The sequence below is a fragment of the Eriocheir sinensis genome, unplaced genomic scaffold (genome assembly GCF_024679095.1).
Source record: "Eriocheir sinensis breed Jianghai 21 unplaced genomic scaffold, ASM2467909v1 Scaffold688, whole genome shotgun sequence".
Classification (NCBI taxonomy): Eukaryota; Metazoa; Arthropoda; class Malacostraca; order Decapoda; family Varunidae; genus Eriocheir; species Eriocheir sinensis.
Window position 1 is genome coordinate 70,859 of NW_026112040.1, and position 19,142 is coordinate 90,000.

Genomic DNA, 19,142 nt, shown 5'->3' on the forward strand with positions numbered 1-19,142 from the left:
CACTCGACTTTCTACTCATGCTCATCCCTATACTGTCCAACCCCCTTATGCAAGAGTTAACCAGCATCTTCACTCTTTCATCCCTCACGCTGGTAAAGCTCTTGAACAATCTTCCTTCATCTCATTCATTATCTGAACACAACTATAAAAGTATCTCATTTAATACCGACATAGGATTCCGACACCGGCGTACTGACATACAAGGGGTGTAGGGTAACTCATTTATCATATATACTGACATACAAGGGGTGTAGGTTATCTCATTTATCACATTTACTGACATACAAGGGGTGTAGGGTACCTCATTTATCACATATACTGACATACAAGGGGTGTAGGTTATCTCATTTATCACATATACTGATATACAAGGGGTACAGGCTATCTCATTTATCACATATACCGACATACAAGGGGTGCACGTTATCTCATTTGTCACATTTACCGACATACAAGGGGTGTAGGGTAACTCATTTATCATATATACTGACATACAAGGGGTGTAGGTTATCTCATTTATCACATATACCGATATACAAGGGGTGAAGGTTATCTCATTTATCACATATACCGACATACAAGGGTTACCTCATTTATCACATTTACTGACATACAAGTGGTGTAGGTTATCTCATTTATCACATTTACTTACATACAAGGGGTGTAGGGTACCTCATTTATCACATATACCGACATACAAGGGGTGCAGGTTATCTCATTTATCACATTTACCGACATACAAGGGGTGTAGGTTATCTCATTTATCACATTTACCGACATACAAGGGGTGTAGGTTATCTCATTTATCACATTTACTGACATACAAGGGGTGTAGGTTATCTCATTTATCACATTTACTGACATACAAGGGGTGTAGGTTATCTCATTTATCACATTTACCGACATACAAGGGGTGTAGGTTATCTCATTTATCACATTTACTGACATAAAAAGGGTGTAGGTTATCTCATTTATCACATTTACCGACATACAAGTGGTGTAGGTTATCTCATTTATCACATTTACCGACATACAAGGGGTGTAGGTTATCTCATTTATCACATTTACCGACATACAAGGGGTGTAGGTTATCTCATTTATCACATTTACCGACATACAAAGGGGTGTAGGTTATCTCATTTATCACATTTACCGACATACAAAGGGTGTAGGTTATCTCATTTATCACATTTACCGACATACAAAGGGTGTAGGTTATCTCATTTATCACATTTACCGACATACAAGTTGTGTAGGTTATCTCATTTATCACATTTACCGACATACAAGGGGTGTAGGTTATCTCATTTATCACATTTACCGACATACAAGGGGTGTAGGTTATCTCATTTATCACATATACCGACATACAAGGGGTGTAGGTTATCTCATTTATCACATATACCGACATACAAGGGATGCAGGTTATCTCTTTTATCACATTTACCGACATACAAGGGGTTTAGGTTACCTCATTTATCACATTTACCGACATACAAGGGGTGTAGGTTATCTCATTTATCACATTTACTGACATAGAAGTGGTGTAGGGTAACTCATTTATCACATTTACCGACATACAAGGGGTGTAGGTTATCTCATTTATCACATTTACTGACATACAAAGGGTGTAGGTTATCTCATTTATCACATTTACCGACATAGAAGGGGTGTAGGTTATCTCATTTATCACATTTACCGATATACAAGGGTTACCTCATTTATCACATTTACTGACATACAAGGGGTGTAGGTTATCTCATGTATCACATGAACCGACGTACAAGGGATGCAGGTTATCTCATTTATCTTATTAACTGACATACAAGGAGTGTAGGTTACCTCATTTATCACATTTACCGACATACAAGTGGTGTAGGGTAACTGATTTATCACATTTACCGACATACAAGGGGTGCATGTTATCTCATTTATTACATTTACCGACATACAAGGGTGTAGGGTACCTCATTTATCACATTTACCGACATACAAGGGGTGCATGTTAACTCATTTATTACATTTACCGACATACAAGGGGTGTAGGTTATCTCATTTATCACATTTACTGACATACCAGGGTGTAGGGTACCTCATTTATCACATTTACCGACATACCAGGGTGTAGGGTACCTCATTTATCACATTTACAGACATACAAGGGTGTAGGGTACCTCATTTATCACATATACCGACATACAAGGGGTGTAGGTTATCTCATTTATCACATTTACTGACATACAAGGGGTGTAGGTTATCTCATTTATCACATTTACTGACATACCAGGGTGTAGGGTACCTCATTTATCACATTTACAGACATACAAGGGTGTAGGGTACCTCATTTATCACATATACCGACATACAAGGGATGTAGGTCATCTTATTTATCACATTTACCGGCATACAAGTGGTGTAGGGTACCCCATTTATCACATCTACCGACATACAAGGGGTGCACGTTATCTCATTTATCACATTTACTGACATACAAGGGGTGTAGGGTACCTCATTTATCACATTTACTGACATACAAGGGGTGTAGGTTATCTCATTTATCACATTTACCGACATACAAGGGTGTAGGGTACCTCATTTATCACATTTACCGACATACAAGGGGTGCAGGTTATCTCATTTATCACATTTACCGACATACAAGGGGTGTAGGTTATCTCATTTATCACATTTACTGACATACAAGGGGTGTAGGTTATCTCATTTATCACATTTACCGACATACAAGGGGTGTAGGTTATCTCATTTATCACATTTACTGACATACAAGGGTGTAGGGTACCTCATTTATCACATTTACCGACATACAAGGGTGTAGGTTACCTCATTTATCACATTTACCGACATACAAGGGGTGTAGGTTATCTCATTTATCACATTTACCGACATACAAGGTGTAGGTTATCTGATTTATCACATTTACCGACATAAAAGGGTGTAGGTTATCTCATTTATCACATTTACCGACATACAAGGGTGTAGGTTATCTCATTTATCACATTTACCGACATACAAGGGGTGTAGGTTATCTCATTTATCACATTTACTGACATACAAGGGTGTAGGTTATCTCATTTATCACATTTACCGACATACAAGGGTGTAGGTTATCTCATTTATCACATTTACTGACATACAAGGGGTAGGTTATCTCATTTATCACATTTACCGACATACAAGGTGTAGGTTATATCATTTATCACATTTACCGACATACAAGGGGTGCAGGTTACCTCATTTATCACATTTACCGACATACAAGGGTGTAGGTTATCTCATTTATCACATTTACCGACATACAAGGGTGTAGGTTATCTCATTTATCACATTTACCGACATACAAGGGTGTAGGTTATATCATTTATCACATTTACCGACATACAAGGGGTGTAGGTTATCTCATTTATAACATTTACAGACATACAATGGTGTAGGTTATCTCATATATCACATTTACTGACATACAAGGGTAGGTTATCTCATTTATCACATTTACCGACATACAAGGTGTAGGTTATCTCATTTATCACATTTACTGACATACAAGGGATGCAGGTTATCTCATTTATTACATATACCGACATACAAGGGTGTAGGGTTCCTCATTTGTCACATTTACCGACATACAAGGGGTGTAGGGTAACTCATTTATCATATATACTGACATACAAAGGGTGTAGGTTATCTCATTTATCACATTTACTGACATACAAGGGGTGTAGGTTATCTCATTTATCACATTTACCGATATAGAAGGGGTGTTGGGTACCTCATTTATCACATTTACCGACATAAAAGGGCTGCAGGTTATCTCATTTATCACATTTACCGACATACAAGGGGTGTAGGGTACCTCATTTATCACATTTACCGACATACAAGGGGTGTAGGTTATCTCATTTATCACATTTACCGACATACACGGGGAGGTGGTTATCTCATTTATCACATTTACTGACATACAAGGGGTGTAGGTTATCTCATTTATCACATTTACCGACATACAAGGGGTGTAGGTTATCTCATTTATCACATTTACTGACATACAAGGGGTGTAGGTTATCTCATTTATCACATATACCGACATACAAGGAGTGTAGGTTATCTCAGTTATCACATTTACCGACATACAAGGGGTGTAGATTATCTCATTTATCACATATCCTGACATACAAGGGGTGTAGGTTATCTCATTTATCACATTTACTGACATACAAGGTTTCAGGTTATCTTATTTATCACATTTACCGACATACAAGGGGGTTTAGGTTATCTCATTTTTCACACTTACTTACATACAAGGTGTAGTTTATCTCATTTATCACATTTACCGACATACAAGGAATGAAGGTTACCTCATTTATCACATTTACTGACATACAAGGGTGTAGGTTATCTCATTTATCACATTTACTGACATACAAGGGGTGTAGGTTATCTCATTTATCACATTTACTGACATACAAGGGTGTAGGTTATCTCATTTATCACATTTACTGACATACAAGGGTGTAGGTTATCTCATTTATCACATTTACTGACATACAAGGGTGTAGGTTATCTCATTTATCACATTTACCGACATACAAGGGTGTAGGTTATCTCATTTATCACATTTACTGACATACAAGGTGTAGGTTATCTCGTTTATCACATTTACCGACATACAAGGGTGTAGGTTATCTCATTTATCACATTTACCGACATACAAGGGTGCAGGTTATCTCATTTATCACATTTACTGACATACAAGGGTGTAGGTTATCTCATTTATCACATTTACTGACATACAAGGGTGTAGGTTATCTCATTTATCACATTTACCGACATACAAGGGGTGTAGGTTATCTCATTTATCACATTTACCGACATACAAGGGGTGTAGGTTATCTCATTTATCACATTTACTGACATACAAGGTGTGCAGGTTATCTCATTTATCACATTTACTGACATACAAGAGGTGTAGGTTATCTCATTTATCACATTTACCGACATAGCTACAAGGTGTGTAGATTATCTCATTTATCACATTTACCGACATACAAGGGGTGTAGGTTATCTCATTTTTCACATTTACCGACATGCAAGGGGTGTAGTTTATCTCATTTATCACATTTACCGACATACAAGGATGTAGGTTATCTCATTTATCACATTTACTGACATACAAGGATTGTAGGTTATCTCATTTATCACATTTACTGACATACAAGGGGTGTAGGTTATCTCATTTATCACATTTACTGACATACAAGGGTGTAGGTTATCTCATTTATCACATTTACTGACATACAAGGGTGTAGGTTACCTCATTTATCACATTTACCGACATACAAGGATGTAGGTTATCTCATTTATCACATTTACTGACATACAAGGATTGTAGGTTATCTCATTTATCACATTTACTGACATACAAGGGGTGTAGGTTATCTCATTTATCACATTTACTGACATACAAGGGGTGTAGGTTATCTCATTTATCACATTTACTGACATACAAGGGGTGTAGGTTATCTCATTTATCACATTTACCGACATACAAGGGTGTAGGTTATCTCATTTATCACATTTACCGAGATGCAAGCGGTGTAGGTTATCTCATTTATCACATTTACCGACATACAAGGGGTGTAGGTTATCTCATTTATCACATTTACTGACATACAATGGGTGTAGGTTATCTCAGTTATCACATTTAAAGAAATACAAGTGGTGTAGGTTATCTCTTTTATCACATTTACCGACATACAAGGGTGTAGGTTACCTCATTTATCACATTTACCGACATAGAAGGGGTGTAGGTTATCTCATTTATCACATTTACTGACATACAAAGGGTGTAGGTTATCTCATTTATCACATTTACCGACATAGAATTGGTGTAGGGAAACTGATTTATCACATTTACCGACATACAAGGGGTGTAGGTTATCTCATTTATCACATTTACCGACATACAAGGGGTGTAGGGTACCCCATTTATCACATTTACCGACATAAAAGGGGTGCAGGTTATCTCATTTATCACATTTACCGACATACAAGGGGTGTAGGTTATCTCATTTATCACATTTACCGACATACAAGGGTGTAGGGTACCTCATTTATCACATTTACCGACATACAAGGGGTGCATGTTATCTCATTTATTACATTTACCGACATACAAGGGGTGTAGGTTATCTCATTTATCACATTTACTGACATACAAGGGTGTAGGGTACCTCATTTATCACATTTACCGACATACAAGGGGTGTAGGCTATCTCATTTATCACATATACCGACATGCAAAGGGTGTAGGTTATCTCATTTATCACATTTATCGACATACAAGGGGTGTAGGTTTTCTCATTTATCACTTTTACCAACATACAAGTGGTGTATGTTATCTCATTTATCACATTTACTGACATACAAGGGGTGTAGGGTACCTCATTTATCACATTTACTGACATACAAGGGGTGTAGGTTATCTCATTTTTCACATTTACCGACATACAAGAGGTACCTCATTTCTCACATTTACCGACATACAAGGGTGTAGGGTACCTCATTTATCACATATACCGACATATAAGGAGTGCAGGTTATCTCATTTATCACATTTACCGACATACAAAGGGTGTAGGTTATCTCATTTATCACATTTACCGACATACAAGGGGTGTAGGTTATCTCATTTATCACATTTACCGACATACAAGGGTGTAGGTTATCTCATTTATCACATTTACTGACATACAAGGGGTGTAGGTTATCTCATTTATCACATTTACCGACATACAAAGGGTGTAGGTTATCTCATTTATCACATTTACAGACATACAAGGGTGTAGGTTATCTCATTTATCACATTTACCGACATACAAGGGGTGTAAGTTATCACATTTATCACATTTACCGACACACTAGGGTGTAGGTTATCTCATTTATCGCCTTTACCGACATACAAGGGGTGTAGGTTATCTCATTTATCACATACACCGACATACAAGGGGTGTAGGTTATCTCATTTATCACATTTACTGACATACAAGGTGAACAGGTTATCTCATTTATCACATTTACTGACATACAAGGGGTGCAGGTTATCTCATTTATCACATTTACTGACATACAAGGTGAACAGGTTATCTCATTCATCACATTTACCGACATACAAGGGTGGAGGTTATCTCATTTATCACATTTACTGACATACAAGGGTATAGGTTATCTCATTTATCACATTTACCGACATACAAGGGGTGTAGGTTATCTCATTTATCACATTTACCGACATACAAGGGTGTAGGTTATCTCATTTATCACATTTACTGACATACAAGGGGTGTAGGTTATCTCATTTATCACATTTACTGACATACAAGGGTGTAGGTTATCTCATTTATCACATTTACCGACATACAAGGGTGTAGGTTATCTCATTTATCACATTTACTGACATACAAGGGTGTAGGTTATCTCATTTATCACATTTACTGACATACAAGGGTGTAGGTTATCTCATTTATCACATTTACTGACATACAAGGGGTGTAGGTTATCTCATTTATCACATTTACCGATATACAAGGGTGTAGGTTATCTCATTTATCACATTTACCGACATACAAGGGGTGTAGGTTATCTCATTTATCACATTTACCGACATACAAGGGGTGTAGGTTATCTCATTTATCACATTTACCGACATACAAGGGGTGCAGGTTATCTCATTTATCACATTTACCGACATACAAGGGGTGTAGTTTATCTCATTTATCACATTTACCGACATACAAAGGTGTAGGTTATCTCATTTATCACATTTACCGACATACAAGGGGTGTAGGTTATCTCATTTATCACATTTACCGACATACAAAGGTGTAGGTTATCTCATTTATCACATTTACCGACATACAAGGGGTGTAGGGTACCTCATTTATCACATTTACCGACATACAAGGGGTGTAGGTTATCTCATTTATCACATATATCGACATACAAGGGGTGCTTTTTATCTCATTTATCACATTTACCGAGATGGAAGGGGTGTTAGTTATCTCATTTATCACATTTACTGACATACAAGGGGTGTAGGTTATCTCATTTATCAGTTTTACCGACATACAATGGGTGTAGGTTATCTCATTTATCACTTTTACCGACATACAAGGGGTGTAGGTTATCTCATTTATCACATTTACTGACATACAAGGGGTGAAGGTATCTCATTTTTCACATATACCGACATACAAGGGATGCAGGTTATCTCATGTATCACATTTACCGACATACAAGGGGTGTAGGTTGTCTCATTTATCACATTTACCGACATACAAGGGGTGTAGTTTATCTCATTTATCACATTTACCGACATACAAGGGGTGTAGGTTTTCTCATTTATCACATTTACCGACATACAAGGGTGTAGGTTATCTCATTTATCACATTTACCGACATACAAGGGGTGTAGGTTATCTCATTTATCACATTTACCGACATACAAGGGGTGTAGGTTATCTCATTTATCACATTTACCGACATACAAGGGGTGTAGTTTATCTCATTTATCACATTTACCGACATACAAGGGGTGTAGGTTTTCTCATTTATCACATTTACCGACATACAAGGGGTGTAGGTTATCTCATTTATCACATTTACCGACATACAAAGGGTGTAGGTTATCTCATTTATCACATTTACCGACATACAAGGGGTGTAGGTTATCTCATTTATCACATTTACTGACATACAAGGGTGTAGGGTACCTCATTTATCACATTTACCGACATACAAGGGTGTAGGGTACCTCATTTATCACATTTACCGACATACAAGGGGTGTAGGTTATCTCATTTATCACATTTACCGACATACAAGGGGTGTAGGTTATCTCATTTATCACATTTACTGACATACAAGGGGTGTAGGTTATCTCATTTATCACATTTACTGACATACAAGGACTGTAGGTTATCTCATTTATCACATTTACTGACATACAAGGGGTGTAGGTTATCTCATTTATCACATTTACCGACATACAAGGGTGTAGGTTATCTCATTTATCACATTTACCGACATACAAGGGGTGTAGGTTATCTCATTTATCACATTTACCGACATACAAGGGGTGTAGGTTATCTCATTTATCACATTTACTGACATACAAGGGGTGTAGGTTATCTCATTTATCACATTTACCGACATACAAGGGGTGTAGGTTATCTCATTTATCACATTTACCGACATACAAGGGTGTAGGTTATCTCATTTATCACATTTACCGACATACAAGGGGTGTAGGTTATCTCATTTATCACATTTACCGACATACAAAGGGTGTAGGTTATCTCATTTATCACATTTACCGACATACAAGGGGTGTAGGTTATCTCATTTATCACATTTACTGACATACAAGGGGTGTAGGTTATCTCATTTATCACATTTACCGACATACAAGGGGTGTAGGGTAACTCATTTATCACATTTACCGACATACAAGGGGTGTAGAGTATCTCATTTATCACATATACCGACATACAAGGGGTGCATGTTATCTCATTTATTACATTTACCGACATACAAGGGTGTAGGGTACCTCATTTATCACATTTACTGACATACAAGGGGTGTAGGTTATCTCATTTATCACATTTACCGACATACAAGGGTGTAGGGTACCTCATTTATCACATTTACCGACATACAAGGGGTGTAGGTTATCTCATTTATCACATTTACCGACATAAAAGGGGTGCAGGTTATCTCATTTATCACATTTACCGACATACAAGGGGTGTAGGTTATCTCATTTATCACATTTACCGACATACAAGGGGTGTAGGTTATCTCATTTATCACATTTACCGACATACAAGGGTGTAGGTTATCTCATTTATCACATTTACCGACATACAAGGGGTGTAGGTTATCTCATTTATCACATTTACCGACATACAAGGGGTGTAGGTTATCTCATTTATCACATTTACCGACATACAAGGGGTGTAGGTTATCTCATTTATCACATTTACCGACATACAAGGGGTGTAGGTTATCTCATTTATCACATATACCGACATACAAGGGATGCAGGTTATCTCATTTATCACATTTACCGACATACAAAAGGTGTAGGTTACCTCATTTATTACACTTACCGACATACAAGGGGGGTAGGGTAACTCATTTATCACATATACCGACATACAAGGGGTGCATGTTATCTCATTTATTATATTTACCGACATACAAGGGGTGTAGGTTTTCTCATTTATCACATATACCGACATACAAGGGTGTAAGTTATCTCATTTATCACATTTACCGACATACAATTGATGCAGGATATCTCATTTATCACATATACCGACATAAAAGAGGTGTAGGTTATCTCATTCATCACATTTACCGACATACAAGGGGTGTAGGTTATCTCATTTATCACATTTACCGACATACAAGGGTGTAGGTTATCTCATTTATCACATTTACCGACATACAAGGGTGTAGGTTATCTCATTTATCACATTTACCGACATACAAGGGTGTAGGTTATCTCATTATCACATTTACCGAAATAAAATTGGAGTAGGGTAACCTCATTTATCACATTTACCGACATACAAGGGTGTAGGTTATCTCATTTATCACATTTACCGACATACAAGGGGTGTAGGTTATCTCATTTATCACATTTACCGACATACAAGGGTGTAGGTTATCTCATTTATCACATTTACCGACATACAAGGGGTGTAGGTTATCTCATTTATCACATTTACCGACATACAAGGGGTGTAGGTTATCTCATTTATCACATTTACCGACATACAAGGGGTGTAGGTTATCTCATTTATCACATTTACCGACATACAAGGGTGTAGGTTATCTCATTTATCACATTTACCGACATACAAGGGTGTAGGTTATCTCATTTATCACATTTACCGACATACAAGGGTGTAGGTTATCTCATTTATCACATTTACCGACATACAAGGGTGTAGGTTATCTCATTTATCACATTTACCGACATACAAGGGTGTAGGTTATCTCATTTATCACATTTACCGACATACAAGGGGTGTAGGTTATCTCATTTATCACATTTACCGACATACAAGGGGTGTAGGTTATCTCATTTATCACATTTACCGACATACAAGGGGTGTAGGTTATCTCATTTATCACTTTTACCGACATACAAGGGGTGTAAGTTATCTCATTTATCACATTTACTGACATACAAGGGGTGTAGGTTATCTCATTTATCACATATACCGACATACAAGGGTGTAGGTTATCTCATTTATCACATTTACTGACATACAAGGGGTGTAGGTTATCTCATTTATCACATTTACCGATATTCAAAAGGTGTAGGTTACCTCATTTATCACATATACCGACATACAAGGGATGCATGTTATCTCATTTATTATATTTACCGACATATAAGGATGTAGGGTACCTCATTTATCACAATAACTGACATACAAGGCTTGTAGGGTAATTCATTTATCACTTTTACCGACATACAAGGGGTGTAAGTTATCTCATTTATCACATTTACTGATATACAAGGGGTGTAGGTTATCTCATTTATCACATATACCGACACACAAGGGATGCAGGTTATCTCATTTATCACATTTACCGACATACAAGGGGAGTAGGGTAACTCATTTATCACATTTACCGATATACAAGGGGTGTAGGGTAGCTCATTTATTACATTTACCGACATACAAAGGGTGTAGGTTATCTCATTTATCACATATACTGACATACAAGGAGTGGAAGTTATCTCATTTATCACATTTACCGACATACAGGGGGTGTAAATTATCTCATTTATCACATTTACCGACATAGGAGGGATGTAGTTTATCTCATTTATCACGTTTACCGACATACAAGGGGTGCAGGTTATCACATTTATCACATTTACCGACATACAAGGGGTGTAGGTTATCTCATTTATCACATTTACCGACATACAATGGGTGTAGGTTATCTCATTTATCACATTTACCGACATACAAGGGGTGTAGGTTATCTCATTTATCACATTTACTGACATACAAGGGTGTAGGTTATCTCATTTATCACATTTACCGACATACAAGGGGTGTAGGTTATCTCATTTATCACATTTACCGACATACAAGGGGTGTAGGTTATCTCATTTATCACATTTACCGACATACAAGGGGTGTAGGTTATCTCATTTATCACATTTACCGACATACAAGGGTGTAGGTTATCTCATTTATCACATTTACCGACATACAAGGGGTGTAGGTTATCTCATTTATCACATTTACCGACATACAAGGGGTGTAGGTTATCTCATTTATCACTTTTACCGACATACAAGGGGTGTAGGTTATCTCATTTATCACATTTACCGACATACAAGTGGTGTAGGTTATCTCATTTATCACATTTACCGACATACAAGGGGTGTAGGTTATCTCATTTATCACATATACCGACATACAAGGACTGCAGGTTATCTCATTTATCACATTTACCGACATACAAAGGGTGTAGGTTATCTCATTTATCACATTTACCGACATACAAGGGGTGTAGGTTATCTCATTTATCACATTTACCGACATACAAGGGGTGTAGGTTATCTCATTTATCACATTTACCGACATACAAGGGGTGCTTTTTATCTCTTTTATCACATTTACCGAGATGCAAGGGTTTTAGGTTATCTCATTTATCACATTTACTGACATACAACGGGTGTAGGTTATCTCATTTATCAGTTTTACCGACATACAAGGGGTGTAGGTTATCTCATTTATCACATTTACCGACATACAAGGGGTGTAGGTTATCTCATTTATCACATTTACCGACATACAAGGGTGTAGGTTATCTCATTTATCACATTTACCGACATACAAGGGGTGTAGGTTATCTCATTTATCACATTTACCGACATACAAGGGGTGTAGGTTATCTCATTTATCACATTTACCGACATACAAGGGATGCAGGTTATCTCATTTATCACATTTACCGACATACAAGGGTGTAGGTTATCTCATTTATCACATTTACCGACATACAAGGGGTGTAGGTTATCTCATTTATCACATTTACCGACATACAAGGGGTGTAGGTTTTCTCATTTATCACATTTACCGACATACAAGGGGTGTAAGGTATCTCATTTATCACATTTACCGACATACAAGGGGTGTAGGTTTTCTCATTTATCACATATACCGACATACAAGGGGTGTAGGTTATCTCATTTATCACATTTACCGACATACAAGGGGTGTAGGTTATCTCATTTATCACATTTACCGACATACAAGGGGTGTAGGTTATCTCATTTATCACATTTACCGACATACAAGGGGTGTAGGTTATCTCATTTATCACATTTACCGACATACAAGGGTGTAGGTTATCTCATTTATCACATTTACCGACATACAAGGGGTGTAGGTTATCTCATTTATCACATTTACCGACATACAAGGGGTGTAGGTTATCTCATTTATCACATTTACCGACATACAAGGGTGTAGGTTATCTCATTTATCACATTTACCGACATACAAAGGGTGTAGGTTATCTCATTTATCACATATACCGACATATAGAAAAGGTGTAGGTTATCTCATTTATTACATTTACCGACATACAAGGGGTGTAAGTTATCTCATTTATTACATTTACCGACATACAAGGGGTGTAGGTTATCTCATTTATCACATTTACCGACATACAAGGGGTGTAGGTTATCTCATTTATCACATTTACCGACATACAAGGGGTGCAGGTTATCTCATTTATCACATTTACCGACATACAAGGGGTGTAGGTTATCTCATTTATCACATTTACCGACATACAGGGTGCAGGTTATCTCATTTATCACATTTACCGACATACAAGGGTGTAGGTTACCTCATTTATCACATTTACCGAAATACAAGGGTTGCAGGTTATCTCATTTATCTCATTTACCGACATACAAGGGGTGCAGGTTATCTCATTTATCACATTTACCGACATACAAGGGGTGTAGGTTATCTCATTTATCACATTTACTGACATACAAGGTTTCAGGTTACATCATTTATCGCATTTACCGACATACAAGGGTGGAGGCTATCTCATTTATCACATATACCGACTTACAAGGGGTGTAGGCTATCTCATTTATCACATTTACCGACATACAAGGGGTGTAGGTTATCTCATTTATCACATTTACCGACATACAATGGTGTAGGTTATCTCATTTATCACATTTACTGACATACAAGGGGTGTAGGTTATCTCATTTATCACATTTACCGACATACAAGGGGTGTAGGTTATCTCATTTATCACATTTACTGACATACAAGGGGTGTAGGTTATCTCATTTATCACATTTACTGACATACAAGGCGGTCAGGTTATCTCATTTATCACATCTTCAGACATACAAGGGTTTATGTTATCTCATATATAACATTTACTGACAAAAAAGGGGTGTAGGTTATCTCATTTATCACATTTACTGACATACAAGGGGTGTAGGTTATCTCATTTATCACATTTACCGACATACAAGGGATGCAGGTTATCTCATTTATCACATTTACCGACATACAAGGGGTGTAGGTTATCTCATTTATCACATTTACCGACATACAAGGGGTGTAGGTTATCTCATTTATCACATTTACCGACATACAAGGGGTGTAGGTTATCTCATTTATCACATTTACTGACATACAAGGGGTGTAGGTTATCTCATTTATCACATTTACTGACATACAAGGGGTGTAGGTTATCTCATTTATCACATTTACCGACATACAAGGGGTGTAGGTTATCTCATTTATCACATTTACCGACATAGAAGGGATGTAGTTTATCTCATTTATCACGTTTACCGACATACAAGGTTTGTAGGTTATCTCATTTATCACATTTACCGACATACAAGGGGTGTAGGTTATCTCATTTATCACATTTACCGACATACAAGGGGTGTAGGTTTTCTCATTTATCACATATACCGACATACAAGGGGTGTAGGTTATCTCATTTATCACATAAACCGACATACAAGGGGTGTAGGTTATATCATTTATCACATAAACCGACTTACAAGGGGTGTAAGTTATCTCATTTATCATATTTACTGACATACAAGGTTTCAGGTTCCTTCATTTATCACATTTACCGACATACAAGGGGTTTCGTTTATCTCATTTATCACATTTACTGATATACACGGGTAGGCGGTGGCTGAGTGATTAGCGTGCGGGGCCAGCATTCATCACGCCATGGACAATGTCGATTCGAATCCCCACGCTACCACGTGGGATTTTTTAGTCACCTCCGTGTGGCTTAAGACTACCCACAGGCTGTCCAGAAGACCACCTATCATTCCGGTTTCTAAAAGAAACCGTACAAGCGAATAAAAAATGAGTTGTGAGGGTGTAGGGTACCCCATCTATCACATTTACCGACATACAAGGGGTGCAGGTTATCACATTTATCACATTTACCGACATACAAGGGGTGTAGGGTACCTCATTTATCACATTTACCGACATACAAGGGGTGCAGGTTATCTCATTTATCACATTTACCGAGATGCAAGGGGTTCAGGTTATCTCATATATCACATATACCGACATACAAGGGGTGTAGGTTATCTCATTTATCACATATACCGACATACAAGGGGTGCAGGATATCTCATTTATCACATATACCGACATACAAGGGGTGTAGGTTATCTCATTTATCACATATACCAACATAGAAGGGGTGCAGGTTATCTCATTTATCACATTTACCGACATACAAGGGGTGTAGGTTATCTCATTTATCACATGTACCGACATAGAAGGGGTGCAGGTTATCTCATTTATCACATTTACCGACATACAAGGGGAGCAGATTATCTCATTTATAACATTTACCGACATACAAGGGATGCAGGTTATCTCATTTATCACATTTACCGACATACAAGGGGAGCAGGTTACCTCATTTATCACATTTACCGGCATACCTCATTTACCACATTTACTGACATACAAAGGGTACAGGAAGAAACTTTCATATTTCAAGCAATTTTCAAGTTCAGAACATACGTCTACATTTACTTTTAAAAAGATAAAAAAATAAACTCAGGTGGGACATATCGCGAAAGGCAGTCGACAAAGACACGGTACCGTGTCGCAATTCATCCACTTTTTGTTTGTAAACAAATCCCGCGCATGCACAGATTGGATGGGATGTCCTAGGATACGTGGATTGCAGATGACACCACACCGGGTAGGACACGTAGCAATGTGTTTTTGTTGGATAAGTTCAGGTTCAACAAAGACATAGGCAAGAATTGGTTTACCAACAGTGATGGATGAGTGGAACAGACGTACGTAAGAACATAAGAACATAGGAGTCTGCAAGAGGCCGGTAGGCCTGTACGAGGCAGCTCCTCTGAACCTAATCTCCCGTGTAGCTCCCGTGTATCTAACCCCACCTAATATCGCTGTCCATGAATTTATCTAATCTATTTTTGAATGTGACAATTGTATTGGCACTCACTACATGACTGCTAAGCCTATTCCACTCATCCACCACCCTGTTTGTAAACCAATTTTTGTCTATGTCCCTGTTGAATCTGTTGAAGTCATGTGTTGAGCGCCAACACGATAGATACATTCAAGAAGATGTTAGATAAGTTCTTGGTGTGAGGAGGAATGACTTAGGAGCCTATAATACGTTACTTTTCTTTTTTTTCTCTCTCTTCTTTTTAGGAATTCTGGATAAGTTTGTGATCCGAGCTCGATCTCTGAAGGGAGAGGTTAGTAAACTGAAACTGAGCTAAATTTGTAAAGTGATTACGTGAATTGACAATTGGGCAAACCTTTAGGATTCCAGTTCCGCGGGAGGGTCGCAGAGACACGCAAGTCCTCGTCGACAGAACGACTTAGTCGGATAGACTGCGGTCGCTGATAGAGTCGGCCAGTTGGCACCTTGCTACGGGCCGCCATTGGCAAAGCCCCGTGCTCCCCCCTTTGGGGAGGGAGCAATCTTTGGAGGAGGAGGAGGAGGAGGAGGGACGGTCGCTTGCCTCAGTTTTCAGTTATGCATTTTCTGCTGCAGTGTTACCACCCTCGATCTAATGGCGGCAGCGTCAGTTCCTTTTCAGGAGACTAACATGACCTAAACTAAAACAGGCCGGGGGGCTTCACCCCCCCCCCCTCCGACCACCCACCGCCCTTCCTAACGGAGGAGAGGGCTTTGCCTCCCCTCGATCCCCCCCCACCCCCACCCCCACCCGTTGGGCTCTGCATAGTCGGGAATCTAGTTAGGGTCTTACCGCGCGGTAACAATGCAAGAGTTATTGTTTAGTATATATAAGGGGGGGTTGTAAAATCGGGAATCCCTTGTTAAATTTAGAACATAAGAAAATAAGGAGTCTGCAACAGGGGCGGAATTCACAAACATATTCACTAACTACAAATTAACATAACTACGCACTATTATATTAGCGTCAGATTCACGAAACAAACCTTAGATGGTAGTTAGAGGCGCGCTAAGTCAGCGAGGCCGTTGATTGGTTGATGACGTCATTGGCCTTGCAGCGAATCGCAAGCACGTTTACAGAACCGTCAGCCAATCCTAGGGAGGCCCCTTCAGCTGCTGGGCCAAGAAACCCATTCTCTTTTTCCATTTTTCTTCCTTTTAAAGCAATCTGTACTAAATCGTAATCTACGAATCTAATTATTTCGTTGTTTGCTGCACGTTTACGTCAAGGTAACTCTGCTGTTCGATGTCTTGTTACCGCTTAAGATGAAGAAAAAGAAGGTACGGAGGAGATTGAGGCAGGAAGAAAGCAAAGATAAATATGGGACAGATATCGAGGCAGACAGGAACGAAGGACAAGGAGGGAACGAGGGAAAATTAAGACTGTCTTGCCATATGTGCAGCCCAACTCATGGGCTAGCTGTCACCCGACAGAGGTCCATGGTCATTCCACGGAGGGACAAATCTAGAGATGGATGGATGAATGGATGAGAAGGTAGGAAGATGAAGGAGGAGGGAGGTCTGGCAATCCCCCGGCCGCGGGCGTCAGTGTTGCCATACCACCCACACTTAGCATATACCTCTCAAAGGGTGTATATCCAATCATTTTATAAAGAAATGGGCTTCCTCTACTCGCAAAGTTATATTTCAAGTTGAAAAACGCGATTTATAAGCATTTATACGTAAATATGATAATATTATTAGCGTTTACTACACCCCCGAGGCAATAGTTATTTAGCTACATATTTAGCGTAACCAAGAGCGCGGTAAGGCTTTGTAAATCCGCGCGCTAACCCGTGACGTCTTCAATTCGTTTGTGGTTATTACCGCGCGAGCTTTGTGAATCTCAATGTTCTCAAAACTACGAGCTAAGCCTTTGTGAATTCGGACCCAGACCGGGGGGTGGCCTATACAAGGCAGTTCCTGTGAGCCCAATGTGGCCCTGCAAGCAAAACGCCACACCGCACCATCCCGTATCCTCCCCCCCCCCAAAAAAAAAAAAAAAAAAAGAGGAGGAAGGAGGTCTCGCGGGACAGCGCAACATGCCGCCTAGACCACGGCACCAAAGTAACGCCCCATACCCCTCCCATCTAAGAACGTATTTCACCTCTTCTTGAAAGTATCTATCGTGTTAGCGCTCACAACATGACTGCTGTCTATTCCACTCATCCACCACTCTGTTGGTAAACCAATTCTTGCCATTGTCCTTGTTGAACCTGAACTTATCCAACTTAAACCCATTGCTACGTGTCATACCCGGCTCAAATATAATCAAAACCTTATTGCTTATGTTCTTCTTGTAACTCCCTTATTTATGGACGAATTTATTTTATTCAAAAATCTATTTGGATAGGAGATTAATGATCACAACCGTTTGTTTTTATACAATAGTAAATTTTTTACTAAATATCGATGATAAAATACTAAAAAATAGACAAATATTTGTCAAAAATCTAAATCAACTTCAAACAATAGTAAGCGAACATAATTCCTTTTCGATACTTTCAAAAACTGAATAAAAAGGGAAGAAGTCAATA

The 19,142-nt window shown here is 38.5% G+C and overlaps 1 long non-coding RNA gene across 5 annotated transcripts; it reads left to right on the forward strand.

Annotated features, from left to right (window-relative positions):
- The first annotated feature begins 536 nt into the window (after positions 1 to 536).
- Positions 537 to 14,916, forward strand: LOC126993845 (uncharacterized). Of its 5 annotated transcripts, none has more exons than XR_007748338.1 (4): positions 537 to 877; positions 4,410 to 4,492; positions 5,408 to 5,533; positions 14,548 to 14,916. It is a non-coding gene; the product is annotated as an uncharacterized LOC126993845 (long non-coding RNA). The 5 variants fall into 5 exon arrangements; XR_007748340.1 differs by lacking the exon at positions 4,410 to 4,492 and adding an exon at positions 5,201 to 5,283; XR_007748339.1 differs by lacking the exon at positions 4,410 to 4,492.
- The last annotated feature ends 4,226 nt before the right edge of the window (positions 14,917 to 19,142 follow it).